This window comes from Ixodes scapularis, unplaced genomic scaffold (genome assembly GCF_016920785.2).
Source record: "Ixodes scapularis isolate PalLabHiFi unplaced genomic scaffold, ASM1692078v2 PGA_scaffold3__209_contigs__length_174095766, whole genome shotgun sequence".
NCBI classification, from domain to species: domain Eukaryota; kingdom Metazoa; phylum Arthropoda; class Arachnida; order Ixodida; family Ixodidae; genus Ixodes; species Ixodes scapularis.
The window spans coordinates 125,554,545-125,579,424 of record NW_024609868.1 but is presented as its reverse complement, the minus strand read 5'-3'; the positions used below and the strand labels follow the sequence as shown (position 1 = coordinate 125,579,424).

The window sequence follows — 24,880 nt, the reverse complement described above, 5'->3', positions numbered from 1 at the left end:
TTCCTTTTTATCTCAGTTGCGCACTCTGGTTGGTGGAGACGCTGTCGACACTGGCTACTCGGGCGCACGCCAGTTGGACGCTATCTCATTGATCGCGTCGCAGCGTTCGTTGTGTTGCGTGTTCCCACCTAAAAAGTACCTTACAGCGTGCACCCTACAAATACCACCTATAAGAGTGGAACGACGGCCGTGCCGAATCCTCCCCTAGTAGAGTGGTTTATTAAGCGGAGCTTTTAAGGGCTAGTTTCCCCAGGATCGTGTCCGCCAGCAAATAAAAGTCGACACAACACTCCGGACAGCTAAAGCCATATATGAGCGACGGCGGCAACCAGACAACTGGCTTTCCGGTTGCCTGGTTGCCGCCATTGCTCATAGATGGGGGCAACCTTTCTAGACTTTCCACTTTGCCTTGCCGACTTGCGGCCGGGCATTACTTCATTCTCACCATAGTACAGCTTCGCTGGTCTTTCTTCTTCACCAGAGTGGAAAGGCTGAAAGCTTTTTGGCGACCCTTCTCCTCCCACACTCGCCCTCTCTCCGTCAGAACACGTGAGCAGGTGACGCCAATGAATGCGGTACGGTTAACGGGATCGCGGATGCAAATAGGGTACAGCGGCCACCGTATAGCGCGTTTGAGCGGACCTTCGTTGTCGTCTTTTTCGATGTATTCTCATGGAGTACCCTGCACCCCCCAGTAAAGTAGCTGGGGGGATCGGTGGCTGAGTGGGCTTGCGCACACCAGCTCGGAGCACGTGGAGTGAAAGTTCGCGTTGCAGAACCCAAGGATCCTGTGTTCAAACACCACCCCTGCCCGTATCGATCTGGGTGAGCATCGTACCGACGTGCGGTTGTGCATCACCACTGCGTGGTGCACGTTAAAGACCCAAGGCTAGCAGTCGTACTGCAATGGCTAAATTGCTTATCTGCAGTGGGTAACAATGTCGCCATGATCTGGCAGACTAAACTCCTGCTGCATAAAAGCTAACGGCTAATTTGTTTGTATATTTTGAAGTAGTTGGCTGGCAGGGGGGTTCGGTGGTCGAGTGGGCTAGCTCACACCAGCTCGGAGCATGTGGAGCAAAAGCTCGCGTTGCAGAACCCACGGATCCTGGGTTCAATTCCCACCCCTGCCCGCTTCCATCTGAATGAGCATCGTACCGGCGTGCGGTCGTTTATCACTACTACGTGGTGCACGTTAAAGACCCCTGGCTAGCAGTCGTACTGCACTGGCTAAATTGCTCTTTTAAGCCTAGTTCACATGCAGCGGTTTTGGCCCTAGAGCGGCGCGATTTCTGCCGTCGCGGCGCTCTGGCCAGCACCAGCAATTCTGCGGCACGAGCGCCGCGACGGCAGAAATCGCGCCGCTCTAGGGCCAAAACCGCTGCATGTGAACTAGGCTTTACGGTGGGTAACAATGCCGCCATGTTCTGGCAGACTAAACTCCTGCAGTATAAAATAACTAAGGACTATTTTGTTTTTAAAGTTGTTGGTACTACCTTAAGCAGAAACCTTGCGCTTGCAGCCTAGTAGTCCATGGTATTGTCGTTCCAGTTGATTTACGCGAAAAAGGGCTGAGATGCAAACATTTAAACGAAGCAATACTCAGTCCCGACGAACACAAAATAATGCAAAATGTGTCAGCAGTTTACATGAGCACAGCTCCTTTAGAGCGCTAATGATTCGACCAGCATGAAATTATACGGCGCATGTAGCGCTCGAGGCATGGGAACGGGGGCTCGCAGCCGTGGGATGCTGGCAGGCCGTATCCCAGAGAGCTGCGGGCCGCGTTTTTGAGACCCCTGATCTAGAATAATCAAAGCATGGGAACAGCCTCCATTACCTTTACGTAACGTCATCACATCCTGCTGCGCCAACTCAGCGATTTATTTATTTGTTTATTTAATTCAGGTACCCCACAGCGCCCGTGAGGGCATTATAGTGGGGGAGGGGCGAAACAGAAGAAAAGCAAATGACGCCACAGCACATCAGTAAAAAGCACGCTAGCCTGCAGCTAGGCACAGATCACCGGAAACCAGCGCAACAAGAAACGTAACAGTGAAACGCGCACATTGAAACACAAGTACACACTAAACCAGAGTTAGCAGAAAGAAAAAAGCCCATATTCAGAGCTAAAGGCAAAGCAAAGCTTAAAACAAATTGGGGTTATTGTTTTCCAAGGCTAATTCATACGGTAATTCATTCCAGTGCTGAATGGTGCTCGGGAAGAAAGAATGTTTGAAAATGTCAGTTTTGGATGAGAAAGGCCTGATTTTCCTCGAGTGATCTCGTCTCAAGGAAATGAAGTGTAGTTCAAGTAAATACGTTCCTTTATCAATGCCAGAGAGTTCATAATGAATCACATGTAGAAGTTTTAAACGAAGGCTTAGACGGCGAGTAGTATGGAGAGGCTGCCACTTGGAGTTCATCTTTTAAGGCAGTCACACTTTGGCGCCAGAACCTAGCAGCTGTGTTCTGAATACTATCTATGCTATTTATAAGGTACTGTTGGTAAGGGTCCCAGAACTCGGAGGCGTATTCAAGAATCGGTCTGATGTTTGTGAGGTAAAGTGTATTTTTTACTTCGGGCGTGGATAATCTTCAAAGTTGCGCTTGATGAATGCTAACATCCGGTTTGCCTGCGCAGTCATATATCCTATATGGTGATTCCACGAGAGATTATGAAAGAAGTAAACGCCCAGGTATTTTATATGCAGTGATAGGTTGATATCGATACTGTTTACGTTGTACGTAAAAATGACTGGTTTTTTCTCCTCGTGAACCTCACGAAGTGACTTTTCGCCACGTTCAGTTCCATCCCCCAAGTGGAACACCAACTCGCGATACGATCGATGTCCACCTGGAGGGCAACACAGTCTTCGGGAAAACTTACCGAGCGGTGAATTACGCATTCATCTGCATACAACCGTATAGAGGATGAGACGTTTTCAACAATGTCATTAATAAATATCAAAAATAAAAGTGGTCCGAGGGGGAAAACCGGAAGTAACTAGGGTAAAATTGGACAATTTGCCCTTAATTACCACTGCTTGGCTTCTACAACTTAAATAGTCAACGAGCAATCCAAAAGTGTGAGAATATATTTTGAGGGCTGATAATTTATGGAGAATATATTTGTGTGGTACAAGTTGAAAGGCCTTCCGAACGTCAAGAAGAGCACAATCTGTCTGAAGGCCTTTGTCTTATGCATATGCCAATTCATGGTAAAACTCCACTGTCTGGGTTGTAAAAGATAATCGCGGGCGAAAAGCGTGTTGGAAAGTGGAAAGGGGTAGAACAATTTTTTTGGTTTAAATATTTTACAATGCTGGTGTTAATGATATGCTCCATTAGTTTGGAGGGCGTGCTAAGGAGAGAGATAGGCATATACTTTTCTACTTTGTCTTCGGGATCGTTTTTATGAACGGCACTACATGTGCTTCTTTCCAATCGCAAGGCAAAGACTGTCTGAGAGTGATTTAGTGAACAAGACACGAAAAGATAGCGATCACACTTGAGCGTTCTCTGAGGACCCTATTTAGGATGTCATCAGGACCGGACGATCATTCGGGGTTAAGTGATTGTAAAAGTTTAACAAGACCATTACAATTGAACATAAGTTCCTCCATATAGTGTCTCAGGGTAGCGGTAGGGGACGTAGCGGAACAATCATCAGAGCCAGGCGAAGAAAAGACTGACTGGAAATAGCTACTGAAACTTGTTGCCTTCCCTGGTCGTCGTGCAGGGTCTGACCAGATACATCAATAGACGGGATTGGAACTTGATCCTTCTTGTTGCTCTTTACCAACTTCCAATATTCTTTGGGACTTCTCTTTAGGCGGTCGCTTAGTGTGCTATGGAAAGTCGTCTTAGCAATTTGATGTTTGCTTCTAAAGGGTTTCCCCAGGTCACGTAACCTTGCCAGTGACCCTGCATTAGACGTTCTGGGATATGTTAAGTATGGGCGTTGCTTCTTATATAATTAAACTTGAACCCAAGACCGACGTCTAGCGTCCTTAGACTCCTTAGATTAGAGAGTTTTATAACACTTAAGGCCTATTCACACATGCAGCGGAGTGTTACAAACACAGCGCTGACCTCGCGCTAAGCGCGTGCTGACGGCAGCCTTTACCAGTTTTTTATCGCACCGTCAAAACTGTTGCTCATGGCAGACGATAAGTAGCTTACGCCACGTAAGCAGCGCTACATGAGCGCTGCGCTGTATGTGAGAACCGGCCTTTACAGTCCTTAGATTAGAGAGTTTCATAACAGACACTCGGGTAATCCAACGCTTTGGTCACCCGAGTATCTTGGGGAACCACACTGTGCGTGCGCAGAAGATCTGCGCAAGTTCTGTGCGACGCCCCCAGCTCTTGGGGGGACCCGAAACACTGGGGCCCCTTTTATAAAAGGGCAACTCGGCTTCATTTTCAGTAGTGAAAAAAACAGTACGGTCCTATTTAGTTCCATCTGGAACGACTGGCGGTGAATTATTATAACGTAATACCAACTGCAAGTTTATTAAATTGGCCAACAAAGTCTGTGTCGCACCGAGTAAAAAAAAAATTGCTAATTAAGCGGGTGACGTCCGACGCAGTCAACCATGTACTTCCGTTTTGTTTGGCAAGTTTGAAAATGTCTTTATTATAATTATTAAAGGGTGATTTACGCTCACCGATCTTGACTGAAGTCATCTTCTTTAACCAAATAAGTTTATGTCTTGTTTTTTTTATTATTTTCTTTTTATGAATTGTGAGTGGCTTTTTTCCCTTATGTGAGAAGGGAATCGAGGGTTGTCTTGCGATGCTCGGGGGATCCAATAGGCAGGACCCATTCTTCAAGGCCATTCGGTCGCATTTGATGTGATAATGCTTCTAGAGCTTTCCGTCTCGCCTCTTGAGTGCGGGGACAGTCCCAGAAGATGTGGATCTCCGAGGCGGTCTCCTCGCAGTATTCAAAGAGGCTCTCGTTCCTGGGTGGGGTCGAGGGTCCTGCTTGTGAGTCCTGAAATTTTGTCTCTTGGTGTTTCGTTGCTAGTCTGCTTTTCTTGAAAATGGCTGTGTGTTTGGGAATCATTGCTGTATGTGTGCGTAATCTTCTAAGGCATATTTTCTCCCAACGGGTGTAGTTATCCGCTGGGAGGGGATGCGGGTCTTCTCGGAGGAGGCTCCCGAGCCGCTCGCCGCATACCTGGCGTTCGACAGCCTTGAGCGCCAAGGGGTCGACTTTTTCTTCTGCTTCCGGTTGGATTGAAGATCCAGTGTTAAATTTTTGTACGTCGTCGCTGTCAGTGTCAAGACCGGGCAATTGATGAGGAGGAAGGGACACTCGCGCGGCAACGTCCGCGGCGTCGTTTCCGGGTATTTCCTAATGCCCCGGGATCCCACCTCATGGTTATTTGACTTCCTTCGCTTCTGTATATGCCTGCAGTAGCTTTAACGGTTTGCACCGTCTTACTTCTGCTCGAGGGTTTACGATACTCCTAGAAAGCCTTCTTGGCGTCTGTGTAGATGTTTTTCTTGCGTGGGCTGAAAGCTGCGGTTTCGATGGCCAGCTGGATGGTCATTAATTCCGCTTGTTTTACTCCCGTTATTTGTGGTAGCGTTCTTGTGACCGTGAATTGGTCCCTGAATCTGTGTGCTGCAATGGCGACTTGAGGCTCCACTTTTGATGCATCGGTGTAATATATATCTACCTTGGGGTCTTCAAGAAGTTTTTGCAGGTCATAGCTCTGTTTCCTAGCTGCTGGTTTTCTTCTCCCCATTTGCTCTTTGCTTACGTTCTATGGTAAAGGCATCGTGTTCACGACTGTCTCACCCTCCCACGGTGGCGGCGGGATCGAGGTAGGTGTGTCCGGGCACTCAATGTCCAATTTCATCAGGATGTTCCTGCCAGCTGTAGTTTTCTGCAGCTTACGTGTTTGGCTTATTTTATCTTCTTGAGCAATATCTCTGAGACAGTTCATTCCGGCAATTGTTTTCAGTTTTATATTGGCGCATTTCGGTAACCGGTGACGACTCTTATCACCATAGGGTTAAGTACCTCTAGGCCGTTCCGCTGCTCACTGTTGAGGCAATGGGATTAATTCCGTAGGTGGTTCTTCCTACTAGCTAGGCTCTGACTAGTTTTTTTAGTGTGTGCCTTCGCGCTCCCCACAACCTGCTCGTAACAAATTTGATTTTCCCCAGTGTAGCTTTCTAGAGGTTCTTAATTCCACGATACCATTTGCTTGTTTTTCCATCCTCTTGAAAGGTTACTGCCAGTATTTTGACAGAGTCGGTTCTTTGTATGCGGGTGCCGCTGACACTTATATGAATTTTGCCGCAGGTTCCGTTCTCTTTCCTGCCTCTCTTATTTGAAACGGTAACACAATTTGTCTTGTCTGGGAAGAGCCTCATTCCCACCCTTTGTAGGAAAGAGTAGATTGTGTCCAGGTCTTCTTGCAGGATCTTTTTTTGTCTTCTACGTCCCGTTCGTTTGACCAGATAGTAATGTCGCCTGCATAAATGGAATGTCCCAGACATTCAACCTTCTCTAGTGCAAAATATTAGTCTGCCATCACCATGTTAAAAAGCATTGGTAATAACACTGCTCCTTGTGGTACTCCAATTACGTTCTCTTTTGGTGCATGCTCTTCCCCAACTACGACTTCGTACGTCCGGTCTTCCAAGAACGACTTTATAAATCTTGGACAGCAGCCTTTAAGGCCCCAATTGATGGCGCCTTGCACCACTGCATCGTGGGGCACGGTATCGAATATCTTTTCTTATATCGACTGCAACTATTGTCCTTGGGTACATGTTCGGCGGTCTTGCCAGTATGTCCCAGTGAATAAGGGTGATACTGTCGACGGTTGCAAGACCGGGCCGGAACCCCGTTTGTATGAAGGTAAAGGCCGGTTCTTCGCCGTCTGCTTGTTTCTTGTATTCTAGCTGCCACGTTATTCTAGCCAGAATCATACGTGCGGTTGGCTCACACAAATTAAAAGTGAGGGATATCGGTCGCAGGTTTTGTATCGAATCGATTGGCTTGCCTCCTTTGGGGATAGGTATCACGGTAGAGTGCTCCCACCCCGCCGGTGTCCCCCCGGTCTCCCATACTTTGTTGATGTACCGAAGTAACTGCTCTTTTCCCGCTTCAGGTAAGTTGCGTAAGGCGACAACCGTGATATGGTCAGGGCCAGGTGTGGAGTTCTTGGCTGCGTGCAATGCTTCTAGTAGTTTTCCCATGTTGAACGAAGCATCCATGTGCATCTTATCATGGTACTCCGGTCTGTCTGCGGGAATGTCTTTGAGATTTGGTGGTTGTGGGAAGAAATAATCGCTCGCTATTTGAGCTAACTTTTGCTCGGTTATGCACAATTTGAGAGCGAGGTTTTCGGTGCTGCATTTGGCCTTCTTTTTTTTTTGCCCCCAAAGGCGCGAAAGGTCTATCTTGGTTGCTCCTCCCTTGGTGTTAAAAGCGTCACAGTGTTTGCGCCACCGAGATCTCTTGAGCTAGTTGGTGTATCTCTTGGCTTTCGCCGTCGCCGCGTTGAATTTAAATCGGAATCGCCAGTCTTTTTTGTTCTTTCTGTAGTGCTGTTGGACTTGAAGACGACTAGTCCAGAGGTTAAGCAGGTGAAGGTCTGAGTCGGCGTCGTCTGATTTAATTTGATGAATTTCTGTGGCACTTCGGAGGGCTTCCGTGATTCGGAGGCCTAGCTCACCGTCGTCCGCGAGGTCACTAAATGCCTTGCGGAACTTGTCTCATTTGATGAATTTTGACTGTCTCCTGGCGTCTGAGTGTCTTTCCGCCGTCAGTTTAATCTGGATGGGAAGATGGCTGCTTCCCATACTGTCGGGTAGGACGGTCCACCACGTCCTGACGTTACTTGAAGCCCAAGTGAGGTTTGGTGAGATGTAACTCTGTCTTGATGTTTGTCCGATGCGGGTGGGTATATGCGGGTTGTTGAGAAGTCTCAGAGTAGCGGTTTTTGCCTATTCTGCTATGTTTTTTTCCTCTTACGTTGTTATATCGACAGCCCCAGATAGTGTTCTTGGCGCTAAAATCACCTTCCACGATGACTTCCTTATCGCATTTTCGTTCTTTGATTAGGTTTGTAGCCAATTCATAATTTCGCCTTCCTTCTTCTGTAGTCTGATATAGACCCAGGCTAGTATGAGTCTTCCCTTGACGGTGTGTAGCCGTGCTGCTACAATTTCTTGGTGTTCGTCACAAATATGCGCCGTGTTGATGTGCGTTTGTGGGACACTGTCCTCGACTAGAATAGTAGCTGTCCCGTTAGGACTGTCTTGTCCTTTTTGATGATTTAGGATTGTCGGTATCTGGTATACTTTGTACCCAATAATGTTGATGTTCTGAGTATTGATTTTTTGTCTGGTAGGGCAAGAGGAACGATCTTACCCGCTCTTTCGGTTCTTAGTTTTAGTTCAGCTGTTTTGGAACGGATGCCGTTGCAGCTCCACTGAAGGTCCACGGAGGCCTTCGTTTCTTGTTGCAGCTTTCGCCTTTCGCATAGTTATGCTCTGGAATTGAAAGTCTTGATGAGTCCCGTCATGCCTTTGAATATAGGCCCGTAATCTTTGCGTAGATGTCTGTCATCTTGTCTTCAAGAGATCGTAGTGTTTCATCTATTCGTTCTCTTTCTGCCTTGATGATGTCAGAAAAGGGTCGCGTTCCCTTTTATTGGAGGTACACTTTGGCAGCGGCAGCGGCTCGTGGCACACCGCTTACGATTTCATCTCACCTTTACAGTGACTCTGCTACAAACAGCTCGTCGTCGAGGCGGCTTCGCCGAGTCATCAAGCCTACGTGCCAGGAGGAGCTGCAAACACGCTGCACGAGTTGCCAGACCACAAGGACTAGCAGCTATAAAAGCAAGACCAGCGACTCTGCAGGACCATTTGGCAGCGGCAGCGGCTCGTGGCACACCGCTTACGATTTCATCTGACCTTTACAGTGACTGTGCTACGAACAGCTCGTCGTCGAGGCGGCTTCGCCGAGTCATCAAGCCTACGTACCAGGAGGAGCTGCAAACACGCTGCACGAGTTGCCAGACCAGAAGGACTGGCAGCTATAAAAGCAAGACCAGCGACTCTGCAGGACCATTTGGCAGCGGCAGCGGCTCGTGGCACACCGCTTACGATTTCATCTGACCTTTACAGGTTAGTGTGGGATCTGGGCCAATTATTGTTTATTTACGCCGCTGCTGCTGCCAAGCAAACTTCTTTGATTTGTTGATGTGCTAGAATGCCTCTAGATTCAATCTGCATTGTATGTAAAGAGGTGTTATCCGACGTAGAAGTTTCTATTACGTGCTGTGAATGTGACTCTTTTTACCATCTTGGTGCGTGCCCAGGCGTCACAGCCGTAGCCTTCAAGTCTAAAAGCGCAAGCGCGTGGAAAAGTTGGCAATGTTCTACTTGCCAGAGAGTAAAACAAAGAGGAGGCCCATCCGGTAGAAAGGGAGAAGTGGTCGACATGCCTACACTATTGGTAACCATCAACGCCAAACTAGACAGTCTAATGAGTCTAAAAGAAACCGTGACCGGAATCGAAACGTCAATGCAGATGCTATCTGATAAGTACGACAAGATTCTCGAGCATATTAACGATCAGGACAATGAAACAAAGGCAGTGAAAAAGCGTCTTGAATCTCTTGAACGACTAAAAACCGGCGAGAAAATTGAACAGTTAAAACGCGATCTAAGCGTTATGGAATGGCGCAGTAGGCGACCCAACCTCGAAATCTATGGGATTCCTGTAGCTAAAGAAGAGAACCTCTTGGTTCATGTTAATGAAATTGGAGCAAGACTAAACCTTCCAGAACTGACTGACGGCGATATCGTAAATATACACAGGCTCCCGGCAAAGCAAGATAGAAATCCAGGCGTAATTGTGCGTTTCGCACAGCAGACCACTCGCGACCGGTGGCTTGACAAAAAAGGAGAACTCAGGCGTAGTAGAAGCAACGTTTTCTTCCAAGAAAACTTGACGAGACAGAGTAAGGCCCTTTTGTGGGCGGCTAAAGAATGGGCAAAGTGAAATAACTATCAATACGTCTGGCACCGGAATGATAAGGTGTTTATCAGGAAACAAGACGGCGAGAGGGCGCTTAAAATCTCGGATGCTGCCGACCTTGATAGGATTCTGTGAATATCTCTTACTGTTTTTTTCTCTTTGTCCTTTTTGGGGTGAATGACCGAAAGCGCCTTTTTTCTACCGCAAAACGTGAAAAGCTATCTCGGTGAAGATTTAATGTCATGCGTGACTTGTTTTCATTTAAATACTCAGTCAGCCAAAAACAAAGCTGTTGACCTTGAGTTGCTTTTCGATCAATTTGGTTTTTATTTTGATGTTATAATGCTTACCGAAACTTGGTACACGGATGAAGCTGATGTTTTGAAACTGCCGTCGTATCGTTCTTTTTACGTCAATCGCTCAGAGAAGCGTGGTGGCGGTGTGGCCATCCTGACCAAAGACTCTCGCTGTGAATTAATAAAAGATTTCAGCTGCGTCACACAGGATTACGAGATGCTTTGTGTTCGTAGTAAAGATAATATTTTTGATGTTATATACCGACACCCTAGTGGCAGTCTTGAAACCTTCTTTGAGTTCTTTGAATCCTTCTTAATATTCGTCAATGGAGGAAAGTATAATATTACCTGTGGTGGGGACTTTAACATTGATATGTGTACGGACACTACTGTTAAACGCACATTTACGACTTTAATTAATACTGGCGGATGCAGAAACGTTATCAACAGCCCCACGCGAGTTACCTGCCAATCCAAAACACTAATAGACTTGTTCATATCAAATCGCTCGACAGAGCATATAAAAGCTGGTGTTGTATGTTGCGATCTTAGCGACCACCTCCCAATATTTATTTCTGATAAATATATGAAACGTGAGGCAAATAAGAAGCAGTGTATAATGTTCCAAAAAATAACACTTGATGGACTAGACCATTTTTTAACCGCTCTATCAGATATAAATTGGGATAGCGTACTCAACCAGGATACCGCCGAAGAGGCCTACAATATTTTAAGGAATTGTTTTCTGAGCAATATTTGACACACTTTCCCCTCAAATCTATGAAAACTTCTAAACGCATTAAAAAACCGTGGGTTACGCCCGAACTGCATTGTAAAATTCGTACGAAAAATGTGTTATATGCCAGATTTGCGAAGTCCAGAGATCAAAACGATCTAAGAGTCTTCAAAACATATCGCAACAGCTTGACAAAAGAGTTGCGGCGAGCTAGACAAAGCTATCATTTTAACGTGTTCAAAGCAGCGCAGGGTCATGCCGATGTCATATGGAAAGAATTGAACGCCCTCTTAGGTCGAAATTGCTCCCGCGGCTCTATTGTTAAGATTGTCAATGACGGTGCTGAACTAACTGGGCATGCGTTAGCGAACGCCTTTAATGAACATTTCATAAGTATTGCAGATAAAACTAACACCGTAAATTCTTCCCTGTTTCGTAACACCAGAAATAATAACTCAATATTTTTAGAGCCAGTCGTTGACGCCGAATTAATTTCTGTAGTTTTGCAACTAAAAAATAGTGGTAGTTGTGATGCGGATGGCATACAGATAAGGCCAGTGAAGCATGTTGTTCATGCGTTGGCGCCGGTACTAACCCATATATTTAATCTTTGTATTACCACAGGTGTATTTCCTAAACGTAAGCAGATAGCAAAGGTGTCCGTCCTACATAAAAAAGGGAGTGTTAACGATATGGGAAACTATAGGCCAATTTCTATACTACCTGTGTTTTCGAAGATACTCGAGAAACTGCTTCATATAAGACTAATTAACTTTTCTAATAAGTATAACTTAATAACAGCCTCACAGTTTGGTTTCATAAAACAAAAGTCAACGGAATCTGCTCTGCTTGTTCAGAAAGAACACATACTTCAAAGCTTCGAGGAAAAGAAGATGGTTCTTGGTATCTTCGTAGACTTCACGAAGGTATTTGATTGCCTAAGTCATAAAATTTTAATTGAAAAACTAGACACCTACGGTATTCGAGGGCACGCACTGAAGTTAATAAAATCCTACCTGGCACACCGAATGCAGTTTGTTTGTATTGATGGGCACTCCTCAACTACAAAACCGATCGTTTCTGGTGTCCCACAAGGTAGTATATTGGGTCCTTTTCTTTTTAATATATTTGTAAATGATATTGTTAACATTACTTCCGAAGCAAAGTTTGTAAACTACGCCGACGACACCACTTTACTTTTCACTGCGGAAAACGTTTATCTGCTGTTCGAATCGGCAAACCTGGCGCTTTCTAAGTTGAACGTCTGGAGCCGCATCAATTCGCTACAAATAAACGTTGCAAAGACAAAAGCTGTGCTTTTTCGTCCCAAGAGCAAACTTGTAAATATCACCAAACATATTGTAATAAACTCAACCAGGATTGAGATCGTCAATGCTTTTAAACTGCTTGGTGTCACTTTTTCCGAGAATATGTCTTGGGACGATCACATCAATTATGTTACCTCGAAGTTATCACAGATAGTCGGTATCCTAAACCGCAACCGCTATGTACTGCCAACAAATGTTAGATTATTAATATATAACTCCTTGTTCTATTCCCATTTAATTTACGGCCACCTAGTCTGGGGTAAGACGACATTAACAAATCTTGATAAAATAAATTTTTTGCAAAAAAAAAGCCATGAGGGCAGTCGCGAATGTAGATTTTGGTCATCCTACAGCCAATCTATTCAAGAAGTTCCACATTATTAGTATATATTCTCTCTACGACTACAGACTTTCCACTAGTCTAAAAGTGGAAGAAATTAGAAATACTAGCTTTCTAGTGAGCCTTGGACGCCTTGCCCAATATGTTCATCCTTATCCCACTGGTTCTGCGAGCTGTTGGGAGGTGGTCACTCCCAGAACGAACTAAGGTACACAAATGCTCCGATACACTATTCCGAAATTATTAAATTTATTTCCCGAACAAAACTTCGATTGGGAGAAATTATCTGTCAAGGATATTCGGACCCTTCTGTTTGATGTCGATCGTGTGCATAAATCCTTTTCTCCTGTTTTTTATTAGTTATGTCGCGATTGTATCACGTTTCTTTTTTTCTTCTTTTCAAAAACTAGAAAGTGACAAAAAGTTAACAGTCCTGTGAATCAGCCTTAACAAAGTGTGTGATGACGAAGGTCTTTTCTGCTATCCTTTCTATAGCTTGTGCTCTGTATGTATTTTATACTGTGAGTATCACGCTGCTCTGCTGCTTGTAGGCGGTCGGGGACCTCGTCAAGCTGCTTTCTACAGCTCTTTGTCCCTGATCGCCACCATAAAAATCTTATGGTGAAATAAACGATTAAACGATTATGAACTTCTGCCTCCCTCCGAAGTACCGGCCACTAACATTGTCCATGGCTTGCCCGACGCCCCGGGCGTTGTCGTGTCGGAATCGCTAGTGTACGGTAGCAGAGGCCAGATATGTTCAGCTGTGTTAAACTGTTAGATTTCGCGTTTTGTTTGTGACTTTTTCGCTCGCTGGATCTTCTTTCTGGGCGGCGGAATCGCTTGTTTCGGGAATTTACCGTCCATCGCAGTGTGACGACTTTTGCAGTCGTAGCATTCCGGCGACATTCCGCAGTTTTCGCCTTCTTTGTGTGCATTTTCACATTCTACGCAGCGGCGGGTTTAGCTGGGGCAAATGTCAGCTTTGTTCCCAATCGCGCGGCTATTTAGGCACAGCATCGGTCTTGGTCTGTACTCGTAGACCTTACAGGTTACTCCGCAGTATCTGATGTACTGCGGTCTCGTGTTACTTTCGAACGTGAGGATGGCTGTGGACCTGATGGGTCCTACGATGCGTAATCCCAGAATGTTACGAGTCCTGCATTCGAGCTCTGGGAAAATAGTCTCGTTGGTGTCATTTTTTGCGTATCTGAAGTATGCGACCCTTTTACATTGGTTGAGGGCTTGTGCTTGCAGTGCCTGCACCTTCAGAGCTCCGTCTGGAGTGCCGATTTCGGTGATCTGTGTAAGTCGTTCTGCCTTCTCTTTGACTTTAGTGACCAGTGCGATAATGTGGGCTTTTTTATTGTATTTGATAGCAATGTTTTTTCATGACGTCACGCCCGTCGTGTGGGCTGCGCCTTTAATATGCTTCGGTAAGAGCTTTCTTCACGTCACGTTTGCAGGTTAGTTTAATAAGGACTGCTTGTGACAGCGTCTTTGGAGTCAGGTCGTTGCCTGTCGTAATGTCGGTTCTTTCTCTTACCTGTTCTTTTTGAAGCAGTTCTTGAGAAAGCACACTGGTGTCTTTTTGCTTCTTTCTTTTCGACGCCAGCTGTGAGCTGTCTTCATCTCCTTGGATCTTCAAGGGCGATTCAGAACTCTGTATTGTCATCACCACGCCATCAGTTTCTTTTAGTGTAGGCACACTAGCCATTTGCATCGCTGTGTTAGGGTCAAATGTAGACAGTTCTGCTGGTTGGTCTCTGGAAGATCCCTTTTGTAAAAAGTTTTCTCCTTCAGTCCTGTGTTCGGTGAATCGGCGCAGCGTTTCCAGGTCGAGGGCTTGAAGTAGTTACATGGCCATTGTGATGATCGGGAGGTTGCTCATGCATTCCTTAATGCCCGCGGCGTGGTTGAGACATTCAATAAGGTATTGTGCATTTTTGTGACTGACCTTAAAGAAGTCAACCTTGTTTCCTGGTATATGCCGGTAGCAATGGGTGCCTGTTGCAATCCTAGCGAGTTTGTCGTCGTCGCCATTCTCATTGTCCATCTCCATTGAGTAGAGGTGGTCCGGGAGTCTTGAGTCCCTCCTGGTGTTCCTTTCTCTATATGCGTTTACGGGGTGGGCGGTGGTGTAGGTGGTGATGGTAGCATCATTTGTTTCCTCAAGCTTGAGGTCCGTTTCTGGTGGGCATGCCATGACGGCCTTGCCGGCCACCACAGAATTCTTCGTCAGGCTTAGCAGGCGGGAGCAGGAGCTTTGCGTGCACACGTCTGCTTACTCCGAGAGCTTCCTCTTCTCCCGTTTTTGTAATATCTAAAGTTGGGGAGCAGTATTGTTTCTTTGTAATTTCTTTTCTATGCAAAGCCTATAGGCGGCGCAAGCAGCGCGTTCGGTGCAGAGTCACGTGATCTGCAACTCGGAGGAGACACTGCTCGGAGACACGTCGCGCAGTCCGCTAGTGTTCGGTTTGTCTAGTCTTTTTTTTTTTTTTTCTGGCCGAGGTGCGCATTTTTATCTTCAATTCGTGTTTGCGATGGCTAAAGGGTGCAGACGTGGCTCACGGCGTAGTGTCGCTGACTGCTCTCGGGATACGCAGAACAGCCCAGAAGTTGTTTTCAATCAATTTCACTACCGACAGTGAGCGCCGCGAAGTTGAGACGGACGCCGTACACCGATTGGACCACCCAGGAAGTCGCCAACGGCCCTTATAGTGATCTGTTCAGATGACATCCTGCCAGAATGCTACACACGAGCCTTGAGATTTTAGATGTGAGCGTAGCAGAGGCTACAAGAGCGAGCCCCGGGCTTTCAGCGTTCCTGCCAAGCACGCGCGCTCGTGCAGTGCAAGCGCTGTTCAGGGCCGCATGCTCGCGCTTGTACCTTCGGCTTCGCTCGAACTGAAAGTGAAACGGAGTATAGCTCCTCAACAAAGCGCGCGTGGTTTAAAAAAAACCTGAGGCCGTGCCCTCGATCTTCGCAGCCTTCCAAAACAGTCAAAAACTTATGTGTGCAATGTCGTCAGATCCGAGTACATATTTTACCATGAAAGTATGTGCATTCTATGCTGTCCTAGCAAGCGCAAACATTGCATCGTTTCGGCACAGTGCGAGCGAAGCTGCTGGCGATATTCTCTCCCTCAGACTCGTCAGGACATATGTGCACTTTACTACGCGTCGCCTTCCATAAACGCCGACTAATTTTCCGAAAACTTGTCTCTTGCAGCAGGATCGACGTGGTGCAGACAAGGTATTCGCAGCGCAAGTCCGCATGGTAGATCGCGCAACACCTCGTATTGCACGTGAGCAAGGACGTGGTGTCCGCCACTTTTGACGTTGGGTGTAAAATGTTGCTCGCCTTTGCCCAAGTTTCGATTTCGCTTTCGCAATGGACCTTCCTGGAAAGTCTCTCGCGCCCTCAATTGGCGCGTGTGAGGCATGATGGGAAGAGCAAGGTTCGCTGCTTCGTCGTCTGCTACTACCGCCGTACCGCCAGTGAGATCCACGTTGCCTACGCTCGCGTTGGGTCCCTGTGTACAGCAGACGGCAATCTTTGCAGCGCCCTGTGCTTCGCTGCGTTGCCCACATGAGGTGAGATACCGTTCCTCACGTTTCTGTTGAGCGTATTCTCGTAGCTGCAAGTGATTTTATCCCGAACATTGCAGGACGAGGTTTATGGTGAGCCTCGCCTAATGGGCGACCCCCCAAAAAAGTGAGGTATCACTTGCGCATCCTAGATCTTTATTTATTTCTTTTTATTTTGCTACTGGAAACAGTTACGCTAGTTTGTATAATCAATTTTTCTGCGCCAATAAAAAAGAAAAAATCAACGCAGTTTGCTGCAACGTTCGAAGAGCGTTAGCTCGCCTGGGTGCATGAGTGGATTACGAATAGTGTTGCAGTTCGGTCGGTGGCTTTCGCCCCTTCCATGTAAGGAGCTCGACTAGGCTAGACTTGGCTTAGCTAAAGGGCACAACACCCTCACAGTTCCCATAATGCGACGGAGCGCTCCCTGTTCGCACTGGAGTTTCCAGAAAAGTCAATTATGGCTATATCACGATTAAACAAAAAATGTTTTACTTTTACGAAGTGTCTATCGTTACGTCCGACGTAACCCAAGTTACGTCCAAATCTCCGCCTTCCCTAGGTTCACGGGGGAGAGAGGGGAGGGGAGAGCGGGGGGGGGGGGGGGGGGTTAGGTATACGCGTTTCAGTGCTCCGTCCGGACGTAACACTAGCCACAGCGTTACTTTTAATGAAACCAATGGCGTAGGGTTTGTTCCAAGACGCTTTTCACAATAAGATTATCTACAATATCGAAATTTTCAATATAGACACCTTCAAAAATTACGCCCTCTTACGGTCGATTTTAAGATACTGCAAAGTGGCGTGCACAAGAAACACCAACAAGTTGACAAGTATATAAATTATATAATACTCACTTTCAATAGACTACATACAATTGACTATTTCCATTAATCAGTCACTGCGCGCGCTTGGCATTCTGGGGACCTGTGAGCCAGGAGCGGAGCGCGTGTGTATTTTGCTTCCCGCTCACTCCCACAATGCATAACGTGGCGTTACGTCGCGATGAGGTACTTCGAGTTTTGAAATAAGGCCATCGATCGCCATTTTTATTGCGTCCTTCGCGCATGCCACTTTGCAGTATTCTCAGATCGATTATAAGAGGGCGTACTTTTTGAAGGGCCTATTGACCGGAGCTGGCTTTTAAATCTCATCATAAACTGGACATAAAACCGAGCCAAACGCTGACGCAGCACTCTCGTCCAATTTGTCTGCGGCCGATCTCACCGTGATGGCGTCGAAATGCACAGGCTTTGAATCTTCCAGGCGGCGGTGCCCCGGCTCTTACCTGGGGCGCGGGATAAGTTAAACTTGACTCCGTTTCGATTTCACAGCAAACCGATTCGATGGAAGCGGCAAAAGTGTATCCTCCCGGCGCTCGTCGCCTTGGCGCCTCTGCTGTCACCGTCTAATCCTGCGCTTTTTTCTATGCCTGATTGGTTTCGACTTTGACGGCAGACACTCAAAGATGACAAGCGACATGACGGTCCACTTTTGGCGTTGCTTGGTTGGCTCGATCTCATCGTAGGGCTGGCTGCGGTCCGACTTACACCGAGTCTCGACGAAGTCCTAATAACGACCGAGGGTGTCGGTGCTTGGCACAAAAATTTCAACTCGCACTCGACCGCAGGACTGCTCCAGGTCTCCGGCTTCTGTGCCCTCCAGCGGAGACTGGAGCACAGCGTCCAACCTGCTTCAGACAGTTGCCTCGATTGCGTGGGGAACAACCGAGACGACAGTAATATCAAGGTAGCCAGTATAGGTGTTTGCCGTAAACAACGTGGCAGGCAACGCGAGAAGTTTCGTCAAACCATAATCAATTACGGTTCTCCCAGTGTCCCGATCGGGATCGTTCCCGACGCTTCGGTTGCTGCGGACATAACTGACGCAAATGTCTGAACGCCTTCACGCCCGAGTGACTGAAACGACAGCAGCGTTCAAATCACCGGGAGATCTTTTAGCCTTACACAACGTGGCAAGCACTGCAAGGTGGCAAAGAGTTCGCCTCCGGCACGTGTTCGTTTGCTTCCGTATTTCATTGACTACGCGTGCTCACAAGACACCCAAGTGTTATTGAAGGTGAAACGCTCTCAAAACACGGGGAGGTGCGTTGTACTGTTCTCGTTGAGACAAAAAAATGACATACGCGAGCTCCCGAGCATTAAAAGGACACTGACACCCCCTTACACCCCCAAACAATGTTCATTTTTTGGCGAGGCCATCTATTATGGTCTAAGAAAACGACTCAATTCATATTTTGCTGCAGCGTCACGTATGTTTTTAATAAAGTGAAAAAACGCAACTGCGCGAAACCATAACCGAAACTGGATTGTAGATGAAGAAGAAATATAGAGGAGGAGAAAATTACCAAAAGTCATTGGCTGGGCAACATATGTTTTTTTTTTAGTCGACGTATTTGCAGTGTTTTGGAAGCCACAAAAAATGGGTTTCATTATTTTTTCCATTTTAATATGGAGTGTGAGCCTTCGATGATCCACGACTTTGATTATTTGTGGTGGTTGTGTCTAAACCATAAAAAACGGCACGTGACCATGGAGAAGAGTGTGAGCGCGACTCAAACCAGACAGTTCTCGATCGGCGGTTTTCAGGGGGAAAGAAAACAAATTTCGCGCCGCAAACTGTGCCTTTGGCAATTGGCTCTCATATGTCATGTACAAACAAAAACCTTGGCGAGCATAAATATCCTGTCAGTGTTCTTTTGAGACAGCTCTTTCTATACTCAGTTCACCCTTTAGCTGAGAATAGAAGTTTCGCCTTCAGCGCGAGCTTCCTGCACTTGCTAACACAAATGTGAACGCGCAGACACGCGCAACCAAAGCACGGCGGAAGCCAGCGACCTCATGCTGAATGCGGAGTTCTATAGTCTCTGCAAAGCTTAAATGGAGTATACTTAGGCCTAAAGTAACTGGCTACTGGGAAAGTAGCGCCAAGGTCTCTATATGGTCGCAATTTTGGTTCATGAAATGAGCAATTTCTCCTTAACTTCTCTATTCTTTGCGAGCCGATATACGTCTACATTCTCTGGTGACAGGTAGCTTTCTTGATAGCTTTTTTGTTTAGGGTGTTTTCACATAACGCCAATCGGCCATTTTTTAGTTAAATGTCAGCGTGATGAAACTTATAAGCTTCTTGAGGGTGTCATGTGCATCTTTGGAGTGCTCGGCTTTTGCACGCACCAGACTGCTCATGAAAAAAAAAATGGTAGACTTAATCATGTCGGTAAAAACACTTTTACCAGCGAAACAAGCCTACATCTTCGTACCGTCACTGCATACGGTGTCGGAGGTTTGAGTCATTACGTAAGAGAGATATCATTGTAAGAGACCTGTGGAGATCAGCATGATTTATAAGTTGATTACATACACAGTGCCAAAAGCGCTTTCATTGGGGAAGAACGCTTTCAGTATGATGTCGCTCCATAACAATCTTGGCACGACTGGTTTAGAACGACCCTTTCAAGGCTTCAAAAAGTAGAAAGTACCAAAATGGCGAGGGCCATGAGCACGAAAACCTTTCAGCCAATTGCCTTGCAGGGTGTTAGTCGTCTGTATGTTAGTAACGTTCTTTGTCCTGCTAGTAGGCTAGGAAGGCGATGGCACTACTTTTCCAGGATCCCGTGAATATATGCACCTCGAGTTATAACCTTCCGTCGGAAGGGCATTTTTGTTTCGTATTCCGCATGAAATAGAAGATTTGACACTCCAGGAAAACAGAGGACACTTAGAGGGAAGACACCAAACCGGCCCGAACCGGTCTTCTCGAAAATTCTGGTTGAGTTTTGTGACTTTTGTGATTACATGTTTTCAGTAGCTGTCGCGACGAACGTCGAAGTCAAGTGAAGGGAGTCACATTGGCTGTGCCTATAGAGACCAAAACGGCAGCAGGATGAAGACGAAGGCAAAGACGTGACTCATAATGGCATAACGAATTAGGTGCTGTTGGCATTGCTTCTCAGGTTGTGTAGAGACGAACAGTTTTCTCGGTGTTTCAGACATTACCGTCGTATCACAGCGTTGCTCAGGTCGCTCTGAAGGCAACCTACGTGACGGCGTGAGCCAGACATTGTGCGTTATTAACGTTTTTCAGTGCGGTAGGACAGTTGGTGGTCCTTCCACCGGTTCCACAACGAAGACAGCCTCTGGAAGGTGGCTTAAGCCAAGACACCCACCGCCGACGCAGGTTTTGAATGTAATCATTGAAAATTGGGACGAACCACTTCGAAGCCGGTACTTGCCTTCTTAAACCAAAACATTATGCGTTGGGTTCAGACGTGGCACGGCATAACCTGTCTACAGCCGCCATGTTTGTCGAGAGTGGCGTAACCTAGAGCACGCTGGAGTTACGAATATGTCTTGTCAAACTACTTGAGCGAAATAAGAAATGCTGAAAACATAAGCACATGCGCAGAAGTAAATAACCGAAATAAGCCGGTGAGAAACGCACACGCAAAGTGTCTTCCTCCTTGGAATATTATCCGGTCTCGGTGAAAAGTAGTCGGCATGAGGACGTCGGCTGAACTGGAAGGTAGGTAAAGACAGTACTTTATGCATTCGCTCCCACTGTCGTCCGTACGCGTAATAAATACGGTGTCAGCGCTTGGTGGCGAATTCCTGCGGGGACTAAGCACAAAACGTTGTGTAAAGTGCGCATCCTTAGACGTGTAAGCGCGCAACAATGTACCCGCGTTGAAATTTGTTAGTTTTACACGAGACCTCACGCGCGACTTAGCGTGAAAAATGAACCCATTTTGGGGTGGGACACCTCTACAGGTTTACACGTCTAGAGATTCAAATTTACGTTAACAGTATACAAACGACGGCGTGCTCGGGGATTACGGAGAAAAAAGCAGTTCACATGTCAGAGCTTGCGACACCAAAGTGGCGCGAAACATGACTGTCGTAATTTCTCCAGCACTTGTGCAAAAAAAGCGAAATTTCAAGCGGGCACTAGAAGGATAAAGCGGCTCTATTGGTGACGAGATGTTTTGGTGACTCCCCGTTTTGTTCAAATCTGTGACGTCGCAACAAAAAAGATAATCTTTCAAAAAAAAAAAAGGAAAATAAAGCTGCTGAGTTTGCGCAAAACAGTACTAACGCCCTCATCTATGCTGAGAACAACTAGTCGTGAGGCCATTATTAGGCTGCTGCGAAAAAAAATTTGCATTCTGGGTCGCCTTGCTTCTCATAATGACAGGAAACTGTTTCGCCGAGTGTTGCAATTTTTTTACTTAAAACAGAACGCCTAGTATTTTAGATTTTGGTCGGCCAAGCTGTGTCTCGTGTAGAGAAGGAAGTCAGATGGTTCACCATGGCTAAGGTGTTTCATCAACGATTCAGATTATTTTGGCTTAATCTAAAATTAAAACAAAATTAACGATTCCTTTACGTAAACGTTATCGACCGCGGCGTACGTTGGGTAAAGAGTGCGCAGTGATAATCAGCAAGGTAATTAATTTCCTAAGGTCTAAATATTTACTTTTTAAATATGTCCCTAGGCTGGAACTTTTCAATCAGAGATGCGTTGCGAGTTACTGAATTATTCCACAGCTACCGTTCAGTTAAAAAAAAAAAAAAAACTGCTATTGAGACAAATATGCCGTTATCTCTCACGGTATATCATATGTATACAGCGTGTTGAAACTAAGGTCACTCTATACTGGGAAGGTAACGCCATTCATTGTTCTAAAATTCCTGCGCCGAAACCTTCTCGCCCTTTACAAAATCCGTCTCCCCCACGTGAAAATCTTCCTCTCCACTATATCTCATTGGCCGAGCGGCCCATGGGTTTCGGGTTGCGACTTCCGTACGGCATTCGTGCCCCCCGTCTCACGGACTTTGAGGCTGGCTCTGCCATCGGCGCTTGCGACGCACCAAGTTCTCTGCATAGTTTACGTTTGCGCGTTAGGAAAATTTGTTTTCCATGATAACGATATGTGACCGCCGACATGACGTGTTGTTGCGCTGTGGGCTACTCGAACAAGCAAGGAACGGGAGAAAAAGCTGTTCGGGGTTCCACGTGGGGAACGAAACAAGAAAAGAAAAAAGGTTTGGTTGTCGCAAGTCCGAAGGTAGGATTTTGTATTCAAACCCACGTCCAGGCTGTGTGACGTAAGTTGAAGTTCCTAAGAGAGTATTGTTTACTATATGTTCCAATATTACACTCTATTTTATCATACGTGCGAGGTATGTTTGAAGGCCGCTTTAACGTCGCGAGTATGCGCGCGTGCATAATAAGTAGAATTCGAAATCTTTTCTGTTTTAGTAGTGTTGCCTGTTCGTATTTTCTTTCTCCGTTTGGTCGCCACTTCTAGCTTCCGCAAGAGACAATAACCCGAAATACACTGGTGTCTTAAAAATAAAGAAAGAGCGAAATCCATAGGCCGATTTTTCGCATGCATAGTCAGAAATGTGGGCGCAGAAGTGCCGGTACGCTAGCTGCGGCGAGCCAAATCAGGTGAAAGAACAATTTTTGTGTGTTAGATCTGTTCCTCGTTTTGTATACTGTCAAAATGCATATAGTGCTAATAAATGACTCGTGGTTTGCATTGAGCTTTCCGATGGAATGTTGGAATGTTGGCCCTAGAGCATGTATGTGCAGTAGGGGACTGTATTGTTTACATATAGCCTATCTAAAGCTATGTCAATCTTCCAGTTGGAGACTAATTCCATCACTAACAAGTGAATGATAAAATTCCGTCCCTAAGGTTTGCGCTGACATCATTCACCAGTATACTGAAAAATCCATTTATGAAAATACTAATGCTTAAATATCCTCATAACCCCTTTGGTATGTATAATTACGCAATTAATAGCAAGCTGAAGTCATCAGCCTTCAGTACCCTACTCGCACATGTTTACAAAATAAAATCTGTAGTTTCCGTTTCGTTACGGTGCACAATGGTGGTTGCTGCAGACGTTTCACCGATCTGATAACTGCTGCAAGCTATTTATGGACAACTATGCTTCATTTCGCCGCACCTGCGCACGAGGCAAAAGCTACGAGCGCGATCACGCAGCCTAGAAAAACGGTGCCCGCACTGCACCAGCTCCCATGCCAGCCGGGAGGCACTGAGTGTAGCAAGCTTTCACTTTGCTGGTCCCTAACGTGAAACGTATAAACAATCAGCAACAAGGCCAATGTCTGTCCACAGCGCGAGAACGCGGTTTTGAAATATCGCGCTAGTTGGAATGCGCCTCGCATTCCAACTTGAGTAGCGCGCACTAATTGCCTCTTATCACCTTCGCCCTATCGCTCAAATGTCCGACCACGGAGGAATGATGTTATGGGTATCTGTTAAGAAGTTAAACTTTGTTGAATAAATGTTCATACAGCGAAACATAGCATACGATCCCGAACAACCAAACGATCCGAGTATACGCAAAACTAGCAGCGTAATCTAACGCACACCCGAAGACGTGCTCGCGCTAAACGTGAGGCAATAACAAGACATACCCAGAGGTAAATATAGCGTTGAGATCGCAAACTAAACTCTGGAGAAAACAGAACCGTGCAAGCTAAAAACAATCAAGAAACACGCAATCTCGCAGCATTTCCAGCGGCAACCTGCCGAGCCAACGCTAGCGCCGCCCTAGGCGGCGCTAGCGTCGAAACGGAAGCGTGTGAGAATTGTGGAGAGGAGGAAAGGGTGAGGATTTCGCGAGGGAAAAGAAGCTTGGCGGTACCTCCTCAGTATAGAGTGACATTAGTCGAAACCACCCCCCTCATAGCCGAAACTTTCACGACCTATAGCGGGCGCCATTGTTGGTGGTAACGCGTTACATATAACGGCGTTACCGCTAACGCGTCACTTCTTCCGGTAACGCAGTAACGTACTCGTTACATTCTTAAAACAGTAATTGGTAACGTAGTTACGTTACTCGTTACTTCTTCCCAAAACTTCGAAAAATTACACTTCAATTTTTTTGTTCTGCTTTTGTCGCCAATTTACGTGAATCTTTTTGTGTTTTCTTTGCGTTTTTTTTTGTGACTGTTTAGGTGAAACCCTAAGAAAGATAAAATAATTATGTTCAGGTTTTTCAGGAACATAATGTTACTTAAATTATTGCGCTTAGTCATATGTGCACCGACAAAAGCGTAAAACGTTAATAGACCGATCTCACTAAGCGTTCGGCGCATGCGTGACGCCGTCATAACTTTAGTGCACAGGAGGCAGACGGCCGGGGTGGTTCTCATTTGAACCCGTTCGCATTTCTACCTTCTCGTTTTTAGCTTCTCATTTCAACCCAGCGCAAAACAACTTTCGCGTTTCTCCCTATCTCATTTAAACCGTTCTCAAAACAAACTTTCGGGTTTTGACCCTTCTCAAAACGACTTTTCTCATTTTAACCTTTCTCATTTCAAATTTTCTCAAAACATACTTTCTGGTTTTGACCATTGTCAGAAAGACTGTTCTGATTTTAACCTCTCTCATTTCGAACCCAAATTAATCCAACATCATGATCTCGCCATCTTTCTGCGGTATTTATGGCGAATTCGGGTAATTAATTGCCTTCGAGCCCTTGCCTGTGGCACCGGTGACCAAAAACGC

At 46.1% G+C, this 24,880-nt stretch overlaps 1 protein-coding gene across 1 annotated transcript in view; it reads right to left on the bottom strand.

Moving 5' to 3' along the window:
- LOC121837285 (alpha-L-fucosidase-like) overlaps window positions 1-24,880 on the bottom strand; it is a 44,307-nt gene that overhangs the window by 15,604 nt on the left and 3,823 nt on the right. The window lies entirely within an intron of this gene.